Below are 17,456 nucleotides of genomic sequence, written 5' to 3'. Positions count from 1 at the left end.
GAACGTTCTGGAGCTGGCTTGTGTCCCCCACCCAATTACTTAGAGAGCAGATTCTCTAAAGGAATATCTCACAACTGGAAATTTTCTAATACAGTCATATGGTTTCTTTTTATTCCGTTTCAAATGCCATTGGAGGGTGGGTTTGTAAGACTTTCTAAAGGTAAGGGGATAGCAGCTACTGCAGCAGCGAGTCTCTTCAATCATAGTGGAGGGCGGGGAAACTCCTGGAGGCTCTTCCATCCATCAAATGAAAACCTTTCTCTACAAGGAAGCCGAGTAGCTGACACGAGAGTCTGTTGATTCCCGGAGTCAGACTCTGGCATTCTCCCTTTCATCAGCTGGGCTCTTTTGAGTCCAACAAGGAGCATCAGGAGCCCTGATTTCTGCTCTCTTTCCACTCTGGACTCACCACCGTCTGAACAAATTCCTGCCTCCCAGGGCTAGCCCTTTCCTCTCAAACACTGGAGATAATGATACAGTGTTTCAGCCCTTAATCTTGGTAATGATGCCAGGGTTAATGAGAGTATTCAGAAGGGGAGAATGTCTTTGAGCAAGGATCAAAGCATGGGGTGAGTACATTTTATTAGAAGAAATAATAATGGCCCCTGCACTCTTGATGCCTGGCGAGCAAACCACTGCCCTCCTGGCCTGCATTAATTCTTGGACCCAAGGGTGTTAATTAGAGTAAAAATGTATGTACTGAATGGCACCCAAGGCCCTAAAGGAATTAATCCATCTCCAAAAGGTGGCTCGTTCACCGCTCCCTCCCCACCAGGCGTCTCTCCATTGTTAGCGCAGAACAACCTCACCCTTCCCACCTCTTATTAGAAAACTCTGCTTCCTCCCATTTAGCTAATAGAATAAAAAGGATCCAAAAGTGCTATTGGAATAGTCACCTCCTCCTTAAATATTTACTCTTTATCCGTTGGTGCGACAGCCCCAAACTGTGGTTATCTGTATTCAAGATCAAGCTGTTTCCCGTTGTCACAGTGTATAGAGCACATCTGCTCCGTTGAGGCAGAACACATTTAAACCCACTCCATTACCTTTGCATTTTGTCTCCGAAAATGCTTTCCACTCCCTTCACGGACACAATTCACCACAGTCCTAGCACAGATGACACCAAGAAGCCAGCTATGTCTTAGGCCTAATCTGTCTTAGCCAGAGCAATCAAATAGACCCTCAGTGTGTGGTGATGGTTATCGTGGAGTTTTTCTTTATAATTGCCATTTCACTTGGAATCGTTTGCACTGCTTTCTCGCTCATCATAAATAAAAGCACAACACAGGATTGAGGAGAAGTGAAAGGACCACGAGACACAGCGGGTAAGCCATCTGACCCCAGAAGTCATGCGAATGCTCACATGTTGGAATTGGTAAATGGGAGGGAGGACAAGCCACGGTGAAGAACACAGGCATGAATGCAAATGTGGTCCCTATAGCACATCTCCCCAGGCAGCTGGAGGGTCCTTGGTAAGGGCCTAATTCAATTTCTGTCATATAGACAGGGTACCCAGAGCCTAGAAAAAAAGGAAGGAGCTTTGTCACAGATCACTCTTCACCATCCAGGACCCCCTGCTCTGATAAAAGTGAGCTCAGAGAAGAAAATCTGCTTTGTGTAAAGACTATCTCAGTTAGTTAAGTGTCTAGACATCCCACTGAAGAGTCACCGAGAGTAGCGTCAACATCGTCCAGCTGAAATTGAAAGATCACCCTTAAAGACAGTATGGTACTTACCTAATCCTGGTGCAATAATAACACTAATTTGCTATTTAGGTAAATAGAAAGGCTAGGGTGGGCTGCAAAGGCAGTGCCCACGCATGCTTACATCAGCGCGCCCTACGCCCCAGAAGACTTGCGCTATTGACACCAGGGATGAGGAAACCTCTCTGAGACCAACTCCATTACAGGGAATTTCCTGGCTCTCCCTGAAGAATTCATCCGGAGAGGCAAAACTTGTTACAGAGGCTTCTGGGGCACTCAACAACCTGGTAAGAAAGAAGCAGCCACAGGCTGATAACTACAGAGAGAGGCTCCTCGGGGTGGCCAGCTAGAGCAGGAAGTGCAGGGAGACTAGTCTCTTATACCTCGTATATGACGAGGAGAAGCGGGATTCAGCGGATCTCTGCACTCCCCCACCCCAAGACAGAACTAACAGTTCCCTGGGGTGGGGCACCCTTCGGGGGAAGCTTCAAGGAATAATTTTGCGCCCCAAAAGCAGGAACTCAAGATTCTTTTGACCGCAGCATAAAGCTCATGAGAATACTTACGAGAGTTGATGATAAAAACAACAGATGGCTATGCAAACACTTTGGAGCTTAATTTACTTTAATGCTTATGTATATGGGTGTCGCCTGCATGTATGTCTGTGTACTGCTTACATGTCTGGTGCCTACAAGTGCCGGGGAAGAGGATATCAGATCTCCTGGAACTGGAGTTACAGATGATTGTGAGCCACCACGCTGGGTGCGGGAAATTGAACCCAGGTCCTCTTAGAGAGCAGTCAGTGCTCTTAACGGCTGAACCGTCTCTCCAGCCCAACATTTATTTGTTTATTGTTTATTTATTTATGCATTTATGCAATTATTCTTACATTATAGATATACATACTTACACGTATGTGCTACAGCACACATATAGAGACAGGACAGCTTGTAGGAGTTGGTTCCCTCCTTCCCCAAGTGGTTCCTAGGGATCCAACTAATGTCAGCTTGACAGCAGGCACCTTTTCCTGCTGGTCCTTCTGATGACCCTTCATAAACGTTTTAACTGAATTGACCTTTTCTTCATTCCTTTTCATTCTTTTCCATATCTGAAGACTATCCTTTTGTGTTCATTTCTCAGTGATTTGTTGCTGCTGCTGTTACTGTTGCTTTATTTTGTTGTTGTAGGAAATATCTTACAGGAACTTTGAAATTAGCATTGAGGCATTGCAGTTGACTGTGACTGGCTCTAACTTTCATTAAAAAAAAAAAAAAACAGAAGTGAATATATGAGCCAGCCTACTTACATTTAAAGGAATTGCCAGAAACTGAAACCTTTTTCTTCATTATTCAACATCCAAAGACTTCCTGTGGTTCTTATCCACCAGGATTCGGTTCATAACACTTTTGGGGCATCTGAGGACCAGCGCACAGAAGCCAAGTGTGCATTCCACAGGTAGCACTGGCCCCTCCATGACCCAAAGCAGCCGTCATGCATCTGAAGCCTCCAGTGCATTCCAGGGTAGTCCTCCCCTCTTTTCACCCACCAGGACATAAAACTGTGAACTGAAGCCCGAGATGAGAGCCTGTGTACTCCAAGGGTAACCCTCTCCTCTGCCTGTCTCTGCTATTCCAACCTCTGACTTTGGAACTGCAGTATGAACGTGTTTGCTCTGTTTGGTTTGGAGGGGGCGTCCATTCCAATGGTTAGAGGCTAGACCTTTCTTGTAGCTGAGCCAAGACAACTTCTGATATACCAACTACACATTAGCCCTGAGTAACTCCAAGGTGGAATGAGCAGCAAGCACCATCCAGCTGATACAAAACTTGACATGACGAGGTAAAAGTAAATCGAGATCCAAATGTCTGTTCTACAGTGGTAAGTTTTATCTCCATAACAAAAGAATCAACTGGGTCTCGTCATGAAAACACACAGCACACGCGCACACACGCACACACACGCATACACACGCACACACACGCACACACACGCACATACACGCACACACACAAAAGACAACATGTCTCCTCCAAAAATGTTCCCTGGGGAAAGCAACTTAGTTGATACACAAGACAGTGAGTTCAGAACAGCACTTATAGGTATTTTCAGTGGACTTGAAGACGATAGGAAGAAATGCTGGAATGCAGACAAGGAAGCATAGACAGCTGAATGAAACAGAGAAGACAAGTCAGCATATGAAATTCAATATAGAATCCAGTAAAGAGATGGAAATTCCAAAGGAAGTCCAACTGAAACAAAATTTGAAATAAGAAATTCAGTGAGTCTAATAAAAAGGTCAAGGGAAAACCCTCACCAATGGATGATTCAAGGTGAAATCAGGGCTTGAAGACAAGGTAAAGGAATTAAATCATTCAATCAGAGAAAATGATTAACTTAGTTCGCAATTTAGGTTTCTGACCATGTTTTACATTCATGTTCTATTATGTAGCTCTAGTTGGTGTATCTCTTTTTACTAATAACTTACATAGCTTACTTAAAAACTTGAAAACATCCTTTTCCTAGATTAATGTGTCTAAAATATATTAAAGGATTAAATTTGGTAACATCCTATTTGGTAGAAAGTATTATGAACTAACCCTTACCCCTTGTTTATTGCATTAAGCATTTCTAAGAATTGAAATTGTTTTCTTTTTATTTATAACCTTTATTACAAAAAGTCCTTATGAATAAAAATGCACCAAAATTAACCATACTCAAAGTCTAGAAGTTCATTGAAGACAGTCTACAGGCATTTGACTTGCTGTTCCAGGCTGAAAGAGTGTATACCAAACTTTCCAAAAGAGAACTTTCTACCCATTTTTATCATTCTCAGAATCTGATTTTAGAATTTTAACTTATCTAAAAGTTAATACTGACAACAGATTTATTATTCAGCAGTTCCTAGACACCTACCTTTTCAATTTATGAGCATATTTTCTGGCAGAGTCTGAGACCAGTTTATTTAATAATGCAATATAACCCTGGGAACCCCTCTAAGTCCTTTACCTTTGGGTATAAGACCAACAATAAGGAAGTTCTAGCTAAATGTTGCATTAATTAAGGGCTAGCCTCTTTCACTGTTCTGAATTCAATCCCCACTTGAATCCTCTGCCTTAGGCGAAACTCTCCTTTTAGATGAATGGATATCTTGAAAAGGAGGGGGAAATTTCTTTATGAAAGATAAAGACTCTTTCCACTTCATACTTTCTTTGTAAATTCCCTTTGGAAAAAATCCAGTGAAAGCTGAAATGGCATGAATGCAATCAGTTTGCCAACAGAATATGATGAGTCTGCCACGTAATATGGATAGAGATGTTTTTCCAAGCTGTCATACCTGTGACTCTGTTCTCAAGAGTCCTTCAGAGGACCTTCAGAGGCCTTCAGTAGCCAGCGTAAATAAGCAATCAAGATGGCTGGAGAATACAGAGAAATAATTGCCGCAGTTGTCTTATTTGGGGTGTAGGAGAACTGAAATATTTTGTCACAATGTTGTTTCAGACTTAAGCTCAACCTAGAAGGGTTAAATCACCAAATGGAGGCCATTAGCTAGTGCATGGAAAAGTACTGCTACTTTCTATTTAGAACTGTGTTCAGATGTCAGTGAAAACCTAAATTACCAAAAAGTGAGAGAGTATTGCAAATTGTCATCTAAGAATTATACACAGGCAATGGTACACCTTGAATCCTCCAAAGCAAGAATGTAACAAATGTTCATTTACTCACAAATTCTCAATACCTGCAAAAGATGTAAGAAGCTTGTCATGTGAGATAGCCTAATGTGGGCTCTAAAATGGTCATACTTCCAAACCAACTAATTGGGTAGTAGACAAAGCAGAAAGGGGGGGTTACAAAAGAGGGTGGCAATGCCAGGCAAGACTGGGGTGGCATCAGAAATGAGTGTGAACACACAGAAGGTGATGAAACAAGAGCTCGAGTATGGGGAATGGGAATGGTGAGAATCCGTGAGTCAGCCGGCCAGAGGTGGTACTCCTTTCAGAGGTGAGAGAGGATTCAACGCTCTGCACAGGGAAACAGCGCTCACCTGGGAGTGCACAAGGCTCAGAGACCAGCAGGCTATGGAGGGAGAGAAGATGCAACCTAGTGTACAAGTGAAACATATGCACTTAGTGGAATATTCATCTCCACTGTGTGAATATGTGTCATTGTGATTGGTTTAATAAAGAAGTTGACTGGCCAATGGCTGGACAGGATAAGGTTAGGCAGGAGAGCCAGACTAAGGACACTGGGAAGAAGAAGGTGGAGTCAGAGGAGACGCCAGTGAGATATGGAGAGGAAGCAGGGGATGCAGGATGAAAGAGGGGTAATGCCATGTTGCAGAATGTAGATTAATATAAATAGGCTCAGAATTTATATTCAATATTAAGTTTCTGTGGGGTTATTTGGGAGCAGCTGCTGAGACACAGAGAAACTCCACCAATACACTTAAGTGTCCTGCAGTATGTGTAAGAGCAAGAGGCATTCAGCCACACAATGGATGACTGGCAAAGCTATCCGATAAAGAAATAAGAAGTGTAATCAATGCAACACTCAGAACTCCAAGTCCACACAGATGTTTAATGCCACCTCCATTAGAAACGGAAAGGGAGTATGGGAATTACTCAAGACTATTGTCTTCGTGCACACCTTTTTTTTCAAAAAGAAAAATATAAACTCAGAGTTTTTCTAGTAGAAGAAAGCTTTTCTTTTCCATGTTTCTTGAGGACCAGTTTTCATGGTGTACTTTGTACTTTAGACAGAAGAAACTGTCTCTGTTATTCTGAGAAAAAGAAAAGATTCAAGTTACGGTTAGTATTTCTGCTAAATTAAGTGGAAATCGGTGAAGAAAAATAGTTTTTCACATATTCCCCATGCCCTGACCTTGACTAATGGAGCTGTTATGTTCCAGATGTCATGAATGTTCCAGATGTTGTGAACAAGATTTCAACTTTAAGAACCCTGCAAATGCCAGAGCAGTCTAGAGAGTCCGCCTTCTGTTCCTACATCAAAATACTGATGTCACCACCTTATATGGAGAAAGGTTTGTTTCTACTAAAGGCTTCAGCACAGGCTTTCTGGGCCTTGTTGATTCTGAGCTGTGGTAAAAACCCCATGGTAGCTGAGAACCAGCGACAGAGAGACAGAAAGAGAAAACAGAGTTTCATGTTCCTCAAGGACACACCTTCTGCGTTATGTAAAATAAGGCATTCCACCTACTGATGGGTCCACTCCCAATAGCTACAAAGCTGTGGAGCTTGGCTTTGCTTGCACGGGCCTTTGAACAATCAAGCTAAAACCAAACCACTGTCGGAGTTCATACTGACCTTCTAGGGAAGACGCAATTTCTTCCTCTCTGTCCTTCCTCACGGGCCTAAGAATTTGTCTGCTATGTATGTACTTTGTCACCAGATAATTTGTTCAGTGATGTGGGGTAGCAGTTAGAATTTTGCTACCATTTCATCAGCTATTGTTAAAAAGGAGGAGAATCAAGAGAAAAATTAAGTCTCTTTGGGAAGTTTAACAGTTTGTAGACTTGTGAATGATAGAGAGGCTATAAACAGTCAACCACAAAACAGGGAACATTAAGAAGTTCCAGAACACCAACAAGCCTTGACTCCTATGTCTTTGTGCATTGCCTTTCTCCCAGTTTTTTTTCCATTAGTGTCATGGTTTGAAAGAAAATGGCCTCCAAAGGGAATGGCACTATTGGGAGGCGTGGCCGGCCTTATTGGAGGACGTGTGTCACTGTGGGGGCGGGCTTTAAGGTCTCTTTTGCCCAAGCTTTGTTCAGTGTTACAAGTAGATCACTTCCTCTTGCCTGTAAGATGTAGGACACTTAGCTAACTCTCTAGCACCATGTTTGCCTGAAGGCTGCCATGTCCCACCATGATGATAATGACTGGATGTCTGAACTGTAAAGGCGTCACCCTAGTTAATTTTTTTCCTTTATAAGAGTTTGCATGGTCATGGTGTCTCTTTACAGCAATAGAAACCCTAACTAAGACACTTAGAGTGTGCTAGATCACGATAATAAATCCCTTTGGGTTTCTCTATTATGAGCTTCCTGTAACAAACCTAAGAAGGATGAGCAATGATTGGTTGACTCTGGGCAATAGAGGGCAACAGAGAGTTAGCATCTCCAGCTTTCACATATATATATTATATGTGACACACACATAATACATGTAAGTAGTATCAGCTCAATGGTAGAGTATTTGCTTAGCATGCATGATCCCAGTGCTCAATCTCCAACACTGAAATAAGTAACCTAATTAATTGTTAATTAAGTTAAAAATAAATGTTGGCCAAGACTGTCTCTTCCCAGTATTCTCCTCTAGACACATGCACTCATAGTGCCTCATTGCCAACCCAAAACCAAGTCCTTGTGTCAAATATCTGAGGTAGAAATAGATTTTCCCTTCTCCAGATGCCTTTAGACTCTGTTCAAGGAAGTAAATTCTATTTTCCACTTTGGTTTTTTATATTTATTTACTTACTTTGTGCATACACAGGCACCATAGTACACATGAGGAGATCACGGGACTGCTTGCAAGAGTTGACTCTCTTCCTCCACCATATTGGTCCTGAGGATCAAACTCAGGTCGTCATGATTGTCAGCAAGAGCCTTTATTCACTGAGACTGCCTGTAAATTATATTCTTTATTCTGTTTTTTTCTTAAACATGTGACAGGGTGACCAAATTGTGTCATGCCTGTGACTGTGTTTCTCCCTCTTGTAAGACTGTTGGGAAGAGCTTAGTTCCTGAGCTGCTGCCATTCAAATAACTGCTACTCATGCAACTTCCCCCTTGGGGAGTCCCAGGAGTTTTCTTTCCTTGTAGATCATGCATACAGAAGTGCTTTCCAAAAGGTATTTATCAAGGAGTGCATGGCTTCAAAGAAACAGATGGTCTCACTATGTGAAAAGCCTACACCTAAAAACCAAAATAAAACAAAACAAATCCCCAGCGTTGTCATAAAAATCCTGAAACTAGGATACTTGCAGTTCTCATAACTCAGGTAAAATTAAGTCGCTTTGCCTACATCTGGTTTTCATAAACAGTAAGGATTGAGCAATAAGGAATGATAAAGAATGAGGTGGGAAATTTGAGTAGACATTCAGCCTATTGTCCCATGCTCTTCTCTGTAACAGGGAACACATCCCTCCATCCCCTTTGCTCTGTGAAACAGTAAGTCACAAAATTCCCACAATACAATTTACAAGCTTTGCTTTCTTTACATTATTTCTAAAATAGTACTACACTGTGAAGAAAACCTTTCCTAATATTTTGTTTTAGAGTTCCACAAAGTAAATAAATTATCACTATATGACTTAGATCAAAAAGACTCCAGGTTTTTCTATTTATAAACTTCTGTTTTATTTTTTTTCTCAGTATGTAATATACTTTTTCTTCTTTCACTGCCTGCAAATACATAAATAAATAGATCTAGCCTAGTAAGAAAAGGCTTGAAGGTGCCCTTTGTAAATCTAGGGATGAGATATGCAACAACATGTTACATAATTCTAGATTGATGTATCATAAATAATTTCATGTGAATAACTGTGCACCAAAAAAATTAAAACAGACCTATGCAACACTGGTGTGCCTAGGGTAACATATTAAACTGTTAGAATTGGAATAAAGTGTTCTCTATGCTAACTGAAGAAATTCAGTGATAAACCTCTCCAATATAAATATTAGAGTTCATTAAGATGATATAAACTGCATTTTAAGTAATGAATAATTGTAAGGTCTTCAATACTTAAGAATCTTCTGAGATCCCTTTCGAGCAAACCTTGAGATGGCTTGAGAACGGCTAATGAATGGCAGCTTGTGACAATCAGGCCTTAGGTCCAACAACAAGAGAAACAGAAACTCAAGCAAAGCTCATTCACAGATCTGATAGACATTAATCCAACATGCTGCCAAGAAAAACATTTCTCATTAGCTGCCCTGAAGACCCTTCCTCTGGACGTGGAAGTCACTTGCCAGATGTCACTGCTTATTTTTCAAATCTGTCTTAGACTGTGCTTATTTTTCCTTGACCTCCCCCAGCTTCTCCCACATATACCACACGGGGGTGGGGGAGCATGGCTCTGTAACTCTTGCTGACACAGGGTGGGAGAGCATGGCTCTGTAACCCATGCTCACACAGGGTGGGGGAGCATGGCTCTGTAACCCTTGTTCACACAGGGTGGGGGAGCATGGCTCTGTAACCCTTGTTCACACAGGGTGGGGGAGCATGGCTCTGTAACCCATGCTCACACAGGGTGGGGGAGCATGGCTCTGTAACCCATGCTCACACAGGGTAGGGGAGCATGGCTCTGTAACTCTTGCTGACACAGGGTGGGGGAGCATGGCTCTGTAACCCTTGCTCACACAGGGTGGGAGAGCATGGCTCTGTAACCCTTGCTAAGGAAGTTCTTAGCTGTTCAAGTCAGTACATACATCAGTCTCAACATGTGTTCTTGTTTATGTGTCCAGCCTAATTGCTGATGGATACTGAGTGATTAGACCCCCCATTCCATGGTATCTCAATATCTGTCAACACGACAGACTACTTTACAACTTGGCATCATGAATGACATCTTTCTCTCTTGTGATAACAAAAGGCCTATTACATATAATTTTAATCAAGATAAAGAAAATAAAAGGTCAACATGAAAGAAAACTGTTGTGTTGTTATTTAAGGTTGTGTGATGCATGGCTCTCCCGAAAGATCACACAACTGCTATGCTCTGCCAGCTGGAATTTCCCTTCAGTCTTGTTTTTCCCTCAAGACAGAGCACCTTTGTTTTATTGACCTTAATCTAAAATCACAATGGTATTGGTGTAGGGTCACAGTGTCCTTGGGGTCTCTCATCCAGCCACATGTCCCTGTCAACTTGCTCAAAGCCAACTAACGGCTCTTATGGTAAGCAAACGCTGTGCAGGTTAACTTCTGACACTGATGGGATTTCCGGGGATTTGTTTCCCTGCCGTCTTCCAGTTCATTCCATAAGTAGGAGCTAGACCAGGGTATCACTGAGGCAGAGTATTAGTTACTTTCCTGTAGCTGCCATCAAACATGACGAACAAAGCAATTTAGAGAAGGAAGCGCGTACTCTGACTTGTGGTTCCAGAGGGTTAGAGCCTGAAGAGCGGCAGCAGGCAGGGCGGAGAGCAGGGAGCTCCTGCAACCACAAAACAGAGAACAAGGCTTTTTTACTCTGAAAATGTACCCTGCCCCATGTCTTACAGCTCTAGCATGTTGGTAAACACATACACCACCCAAGCGGCACCACCAAGGGGACACGGTGTTTAAACACCTGAGACTGTGGGAAACATTTCTCACTCAAACACATTGCATGGGGAAGCCAGAGTTGGAGCCTAATTGACTAGGAATACTCTGCAAGTGAGTGTAACAGGGCTGATCCCTTAAGAGTCAAAGGAACCAGAAGGCTGCCATTTAAGTTATCTTCACATGTATCTGGGAAATTTTAAATGGGAGGTAATGCATGGCTATAACCTCTTATATTATCACTGAGTTGTGTCTGACTACCCAGAGGATGGGCCCTGGGAATGTAGTAAATACACAATATTCATTAAATAGACAAATGGGCAGATGTAGTGGATGATCAAATGGATAGAAATACAGTAATTGCTGTGGAAAACATTTCCCTGTGCGTTTATCAAGATATTCAACTGTTGGATAGTAAGTCCTTACCCCTCCAAAATTTGGGCACAACTTTTTACATGAAGTTTTATCCAAAGTTGTCTCTGTCTGCTTGGGCATATCCAGCGTTCTCCCGATCCTACTTTTCTGTGTAAGGAAAGACTGAAAATAAACAATGTTAGCTGCTGTATAAACCACATTTTGTATTTTCACCCCATTTTTATATTTTACCGTGTTTTCAGCTCAATAGCACTCGTGGCTTGGTTGTGTTTTCTCGTAAGTATTCTCAAACTATGTTGGAAGAGCATACTGTTTCAAAACTGCCAAAAATGAAAACAAAAACATAAACTCCATTTTGTTCATTACTAGATGCAACAGGTGCGAAAGCCCATGCCCACTAACTCTCTTTGAGCCATACTCGACAGTTCTAAACTCTCAGGTTTATCTGGTCACAAAGTGTCCACGATTAATTCGCTTAGCAGAACCAACCTATTGGGCACACTGAGATCCTATTGGCTATGTCCAATCTTCTCCTTGCATTTCTTCAGAGTTAAGCAGATTTACAGTGACAGAATATAAGATTTTCTATTACCTCCTTTATATAACACTTAACATTGAGACTTTGCCCAAAAGGTTCAGTCTGTGTTTTAGAAATTCATTTCCAAACATTTCAAACATTAAGAATGTTATTTTAACCCATTATGTCCTTCACTCTATAGTGATGATTTTTTAAAAGTCAAGGAAGTCAAGGAAACTAAAACTCTAAGTAAATGTCTTTTTGGTTTTGTTTCTTAAGGGACTATTCTTGCTTACACAGGTCTCTGCCTCCTGCTAGAAGCCCTCCTTTCTCAGCAGTGTGGACTAGGGGGAGATGAATGCTGGGGCCAGGCTGGGCTCAGGCAGAAGATTGGATGGCTCTCAGCGCGTTGCCCTCTTCGGTGATTAGGCTGGTTTTGGATGCCAAGAAACGAGGGAGGAAAAGATTATGTCATATGTCCTTATATTTTATATGTTTTTTTCTGTGTTTCTCTATACACAGATACACTCACACTCACTCAACGCACAGGCACTCACACAAACACATGCATACGCTCACACGCCCACTCATACATCCACACACACTCATACATGCATGCACACACACACACACACACACACACAAACAAGAAAAATTAAAGAGCTGAACACGTCTTGAGGCTGAAATTCTGCCCACAAGCCCAGAGAGGAAGTTACCTAGAAGTGAGGAAAGTCACTTAGAGTAACTGAGCCACGCCAGATTTCTCCTTATAGATTCTCTCCCAATTTCCCTTCTAAAAAAGAAAAAGAAAGAAAAACCCCACTTCCTCCCAGTAACTAGCCAACACAATGTGGTGTGAGGAGCACTTCCTCTGAAGCATCAGTAAACAAAGCCAGCCTCCACAGTACCAGCCCCGCCCACACTCCCTTAACTCTAAGCAGGGAGTGAAGTCTTCAGAAGATGGCAAATTATCTCCATTGGATCTCTTAACTCTGTCTGGCTATTTGCATTTTTAGAAGTACCTTTTTCCCAAGTCCACATCCCGTTCCCTAGTGCCGAGGCTGGTTTGAGCCTGATAATCCTCTTCATGCAGGGACAGGGCTCTTGCCTTGGTGTTGAAGGCTTCCAGGCTGCTCCAGTGCTCGGCTGGCAGCCTGTGTTAGTTTTGGCCAGGCAGACGTATGGAAAACTGTTATCATGTTCTTTGGCTCTTGCACTTTGCATGTCAGACGAACCAGCAATGCAAAACTAAAACTCTTCCAGGCCAGCGAAGACACTGAGTTTCGTTAAGCTTTTGGGAGACAGAGAGGAATTCCTCCTCTTCAAACCTGGGCGGGTGTGTTCTACACCCCACACTGCTGCCCACCAGGGCAGACCATTCTGCTCGCTTCATCCCTGTATCTCTAACTGGCGCTGAAGAATTCTTCCTAGACGGGGATTTGACGAGCACAGGTAAAACACAGTGCTGTGGGTCATGTCTGAAATGACTCCCAAAGACTAACAGGTTGAAAGCCTGGTCTCCAGGGGTAATATTTCGAGTCGATTGATTTATAAAGATACACATCTCATCAATGGACTAATCCATTGATAAGTTTGTGTTGAAGGGCTGTCGGGAGGTGAAGCCTGGCTGGAGGAAACAGGCTGCTTAGGGGGTGGGTCTTGCCATCGGCCATTTACTCTCCCCTCACTGTCTCCTGTCTTCATGAGGTAAGCCTCTCTGCTTCATCATAAACATCCTGTCATGACATTCCTCACCACATTTTGTCCAGAGGCAAGAGAACCATCTGAAGTTGTGAGCAAAGGAAATCCTTGGGCCATCAAGAGGACTCAGTGGGGAAGGGTGTTAGTTACCAAGCCTGATGACCTGAGTTCAATCCCTGGAGCCCCCATAGCAGAAGGAGAGAAAAGCTACCACAAATTGTCCTTTGATACTCACATGACTAGTTTAGCTTATAAGAACACACACACACACACACACACAAATTAAGTTTTTTCATTTTCATTTTTTTGAGCTTTTCATTCATGAGCGCTGTATTTATGTCATTTTTACCACCTCTCTCAGCTCCAACTCTTTCCTTCTTTCCTCCCACACTCCTTCACAAATGCATGACCTCTTCCTCACACACACACACACACACACACACACACACACACAGAGAGAGAGAGAGAGAGAGAGAGAGAGAGAGAGAGAGAGAGAGAGATGAGAGAGAGCGACAACTTACTGAGTACATTTAGAGTTCCTTGTATGTGTATTTATTTTAAGGCTGACATTTTCCTTGGGATTGGATCACTTATCGGGGGGGCTCATTTGCTCACTGCTGGAGAAGACTGGTTGTCCCTCACTCAGCAGCTGTCAATTGCTGATGGCTCCTCATCTGGGGGTGGAGACATGTGAAATCTTCCCCTACTAAGTTGTTATCTCTGGTACCTTGTCCTAAGGTACAAAGATGACTGACGCACAGAGAACCTCAGATGAGCATCTTCAACAACTTATTGAAAAATTGTGTTTTCTGTTGTCCAAACTAGAACATGTTGAAATGTGGCATTATCTAAAGCAAAGAGTTCTCTCAATTGCTTACCTATTAAACATGTCTTAATTACTCTATACACGTGTATAAAATTGGGTGAGCTAAAACATGCCTTCTGTCTACATTCTCTTTGTTTCTAGATTTGGGAACTGATCCTTTAAGCTATGAAAATACCAAAGAGTATCTGATCATGATTATTTTTATTTAAAAAGGAAAATTATTGAAAATTTTAACTCGCATTGGTAGTTTAAAAATCATCTCTGTTACAGAAAATTTTGCTGATGATTTTACCACTTACTGTCAACCCTAACTAATAAACTTTCTTTCACACTTTTCAATAAGTCTTAGAGGGGACTAGAACTCTTTTTTTTAACTTAGGCATGACAATACTATTTATAGAATTTAGTTTTCTCAGTTGCTTAATGTAGCATTTATCTAACTTGTTATAGATTTTGTATTCTCAGTGGTGGCATACTACTTTAAAAAAACATTCACATCAAATTCACACTCATCCCCTTGAATATGAACATTTTTAACTAGCAAGTCATTATACAATATTACCTTCCCATGCAAAGGACATGAAGCTGTCACCAAGGTGGGCCGGAGAGTGTGCCACACTTAGCAGCCAAGCAGGAGCCAAGAGAGGCAGCGTTCAAAGAAAGCACTTGCCTATGATGCGCAAGACCCCAGGTTCAACCCCCGGAACTACATGAAACCAGGCACAGTAGCAGAGACCTGTGATGCCAGCCACTCACACTGGGAGGAGAAGGCAGGAGGTCCAGAAGCTCAACTTCATCCTCTGCTACATAGGGAGTGTCAATCCACTGTGCTACATGAGAACCTGTCTCCCACGCAAAAGCAAGACAGGGCAAATATAACTTGGACCAAAAAAGTAATTAAAGGCTCAAAAATAAATGATATTAACCCAAGATCTAAAATGCTGGAACCTGTAGGACATTTTATGTTTTCCTATTTGCAATCAGAGCTTTAAAAACATTCTAGGGAAATGATTTTGATGATGGTGTATTCAGAGACTTCCTTAGTTATCTTCCCTCTGAATCAGTTTTTTTGTTTGTTTGTTTGTTTGTTAGTTTTGGTTTGCTTTGGTTTTTCAAGACAGGGTTTCTCTGTAGAATTTGGAGACTGTCTTGGAACTCTCTTTGAAGACCATGCTGGCCTCAAACTCACTGAGATCTGCCTGCCTCTGCCTCCTGAATACTGGGATTAAAGGTGTTCACCACCACTGCCTGGCTGAAGCAGATTTTTAAAGAGAGGACTTTCTCTCTCTAAAATATTTGGGAGGTGTTCTGAAAGAGAGAGGCCCTGAGTCTGACAGCTCTTCAAAGTGCTTCCTCTGCGCTAAGCCCAGATCCACGCCTCACTGGGCTCCTAATAGATTAAGTAATGAAATGCTTTTCTTTTTTCTTGTCTCTTCTTCTTTGGCTTGGAGAACTATTTTTAAATTAGCATTTCCTGTCCTCTCCCAAGAACCCTGGCAGCTTTGCAAACCGGTGTTGAAGACCATTGTTTCCCTTATTCATTCACCACTGCTCCCCAGACACATAACACCCACATGAAGGCATCGCTGTGTCGAGAGCTGTAAGAAAGACAAAAAATGAACCAAAGCAGCTGCTGGACACGGCCTTCTTATTCAAGAGAACTGCAAGAAGAGAGAAGCTTTTGCTTTTGATGAGGATTTCAAGTTCTCAAACTTTGTTCGTGTGCACTGCGTACAACTCAACTCGTAACTTATTTTGCATTTTCTGTCTGCATAAAGTTGTATTTCAAACAACAACTAGATCCAATGATTTCTTTGGGGCTGCATGTTCATCTTGTGATGCAACACCTATTTGTTGGCATCAACAGCAGCAGTGTTTCAAGAGTAACTCCGGTAATTTTTTCCTGATTTTGTAAAGGAAGAACACAAAGCGCTTTCTGAAAAACCTGGAGCATTGCCCAGTGAGCCTTTTACAAACACACACACACACACACACACACACACACACCAGAGAAATATCAAGAGGAAATTTTCTTTCATCATCTTTCAGAGAAAAATCCTTGCAAACATATCTAATCAAAGATCTTTTAAAGCCAGTCTAGTATTTGTAAAAAGGATTTATTTGTTTGCCTTTTGGGTAATAATAGCACTGAATTGGGTTATACACAACGATGAGAATACAAAACCCACAAGATTTTCTTCTGTAAGTCTTCCCAAGCAGCAGCAACAGCCCGTCAGAATGGTTGACATCACTACGAGTCAGTCAACTGATGTACTTGGATGAACATCTAAATCAAAGATCTAAGTTCAAAGAGCTTAGTTTCATAGCCAGTGATACAAATGTCCAGACTATAATTTTGTAAAACAACAGACAGAAACACATATTGTTTCCCAATTATTCAAAGAAATATTTGACCAAATAGTAAACCACAAAACTTGTAGTCTAACTTAGTTAACTTAGCTAACATAACCTACTAACAAGAACTAGTTTTCTACCTTTTGATTAATTGCTATTTTGGAGTTTGTTACCTGGATTTAGAAAAAAAATGCTCTATAGGTACCCTAGAGAAAAATGTAGTTTTGCCCAAGGACTTTGAAACCCTTGAGAAAGTATGGCAGGGAGTTTATTGCCAATCAGATTGTGATATCTTGACAGATTCCTTTCAAACTTTAGAACTCACCAGGTTCATAGAAGTTGAGCTGAAGCACCTACAGTTCATTGCCACTCAAAGACAATTTGGACCTGACAAACTTCGGGGTGCTGGTGAAGACTGCATACCCAAGATTTTGTCACAGGAATAACTTGTACCCTGCTTACTCAGGTCTGGACTGCAATGTGATCTGTCCTCAATTTCCAGGCTGCTGGACGCCTTTGGCTTCCTTGTTCAAAAGTCTTCCCTGACCTTTAACAGCTCACCACATCTGTAACCCCTCTGGCTGTGTGAGAGGGAGTTTAATAAACTTCGGTAACCTTAAAGCACGGGGGCTTTGGTAGACTTTAGGGAACCACGGCGACAGCTGACCTGAATGGAGCATACAGCCTAGGAAAGCTCCAGA

At 42.0% G+C, this 17,456-nt stretch overlaps 1 long non-coding RNA gene across 2 annotated transcripts; it reads left to right on the top strand.

Moving 5' to 3' along the window:
* The first annotated feature begins 1,909 nt into the window (after window positions 1-1,909).
* Window positions 1,910-12,418, top strand: LOC121135722. 2 transcript variants are annotated; one of them, XR_005872827.1, is made up of 3 exons: window positions 1,910-1,990; window positions 6,610-6,741; window positions 12,174-12,418. It is a non-coding gene; the product is annotated as an uncharacterized LOC121135722 (long non-coding RNA). The 2 variants fall into 2 exon arrangements; XR_005872828.1 differs by lacking the exon at window positions 12,174-12,418 and adding an exon at window positions 8,213-8,272.
* Window positions 12,419-17,456: the final 5,038 nt, after the last annotated feature.

This window comes from Mesocricetus auratus, unplaced genomic scaffold (genome assembly GCF_017639785.1).
Source record: "Mesocricetus auratus isolate SY011 unplaced genomic scaffold, BCM_Maur_2.0 Super-Scaffold_100041, whole genome shotgun sequence".
Classification (NCBI taxonomy): domain Eukaryota; kingdom Metazoa; phylum Chordata; class Mammalia; order Rodentia; family Cricetidae; genus Mesocricetus; species Mesocricetus auratus.
This window is presented reverse-complemented; position numbering and strand designations above follow the sequence as displayed.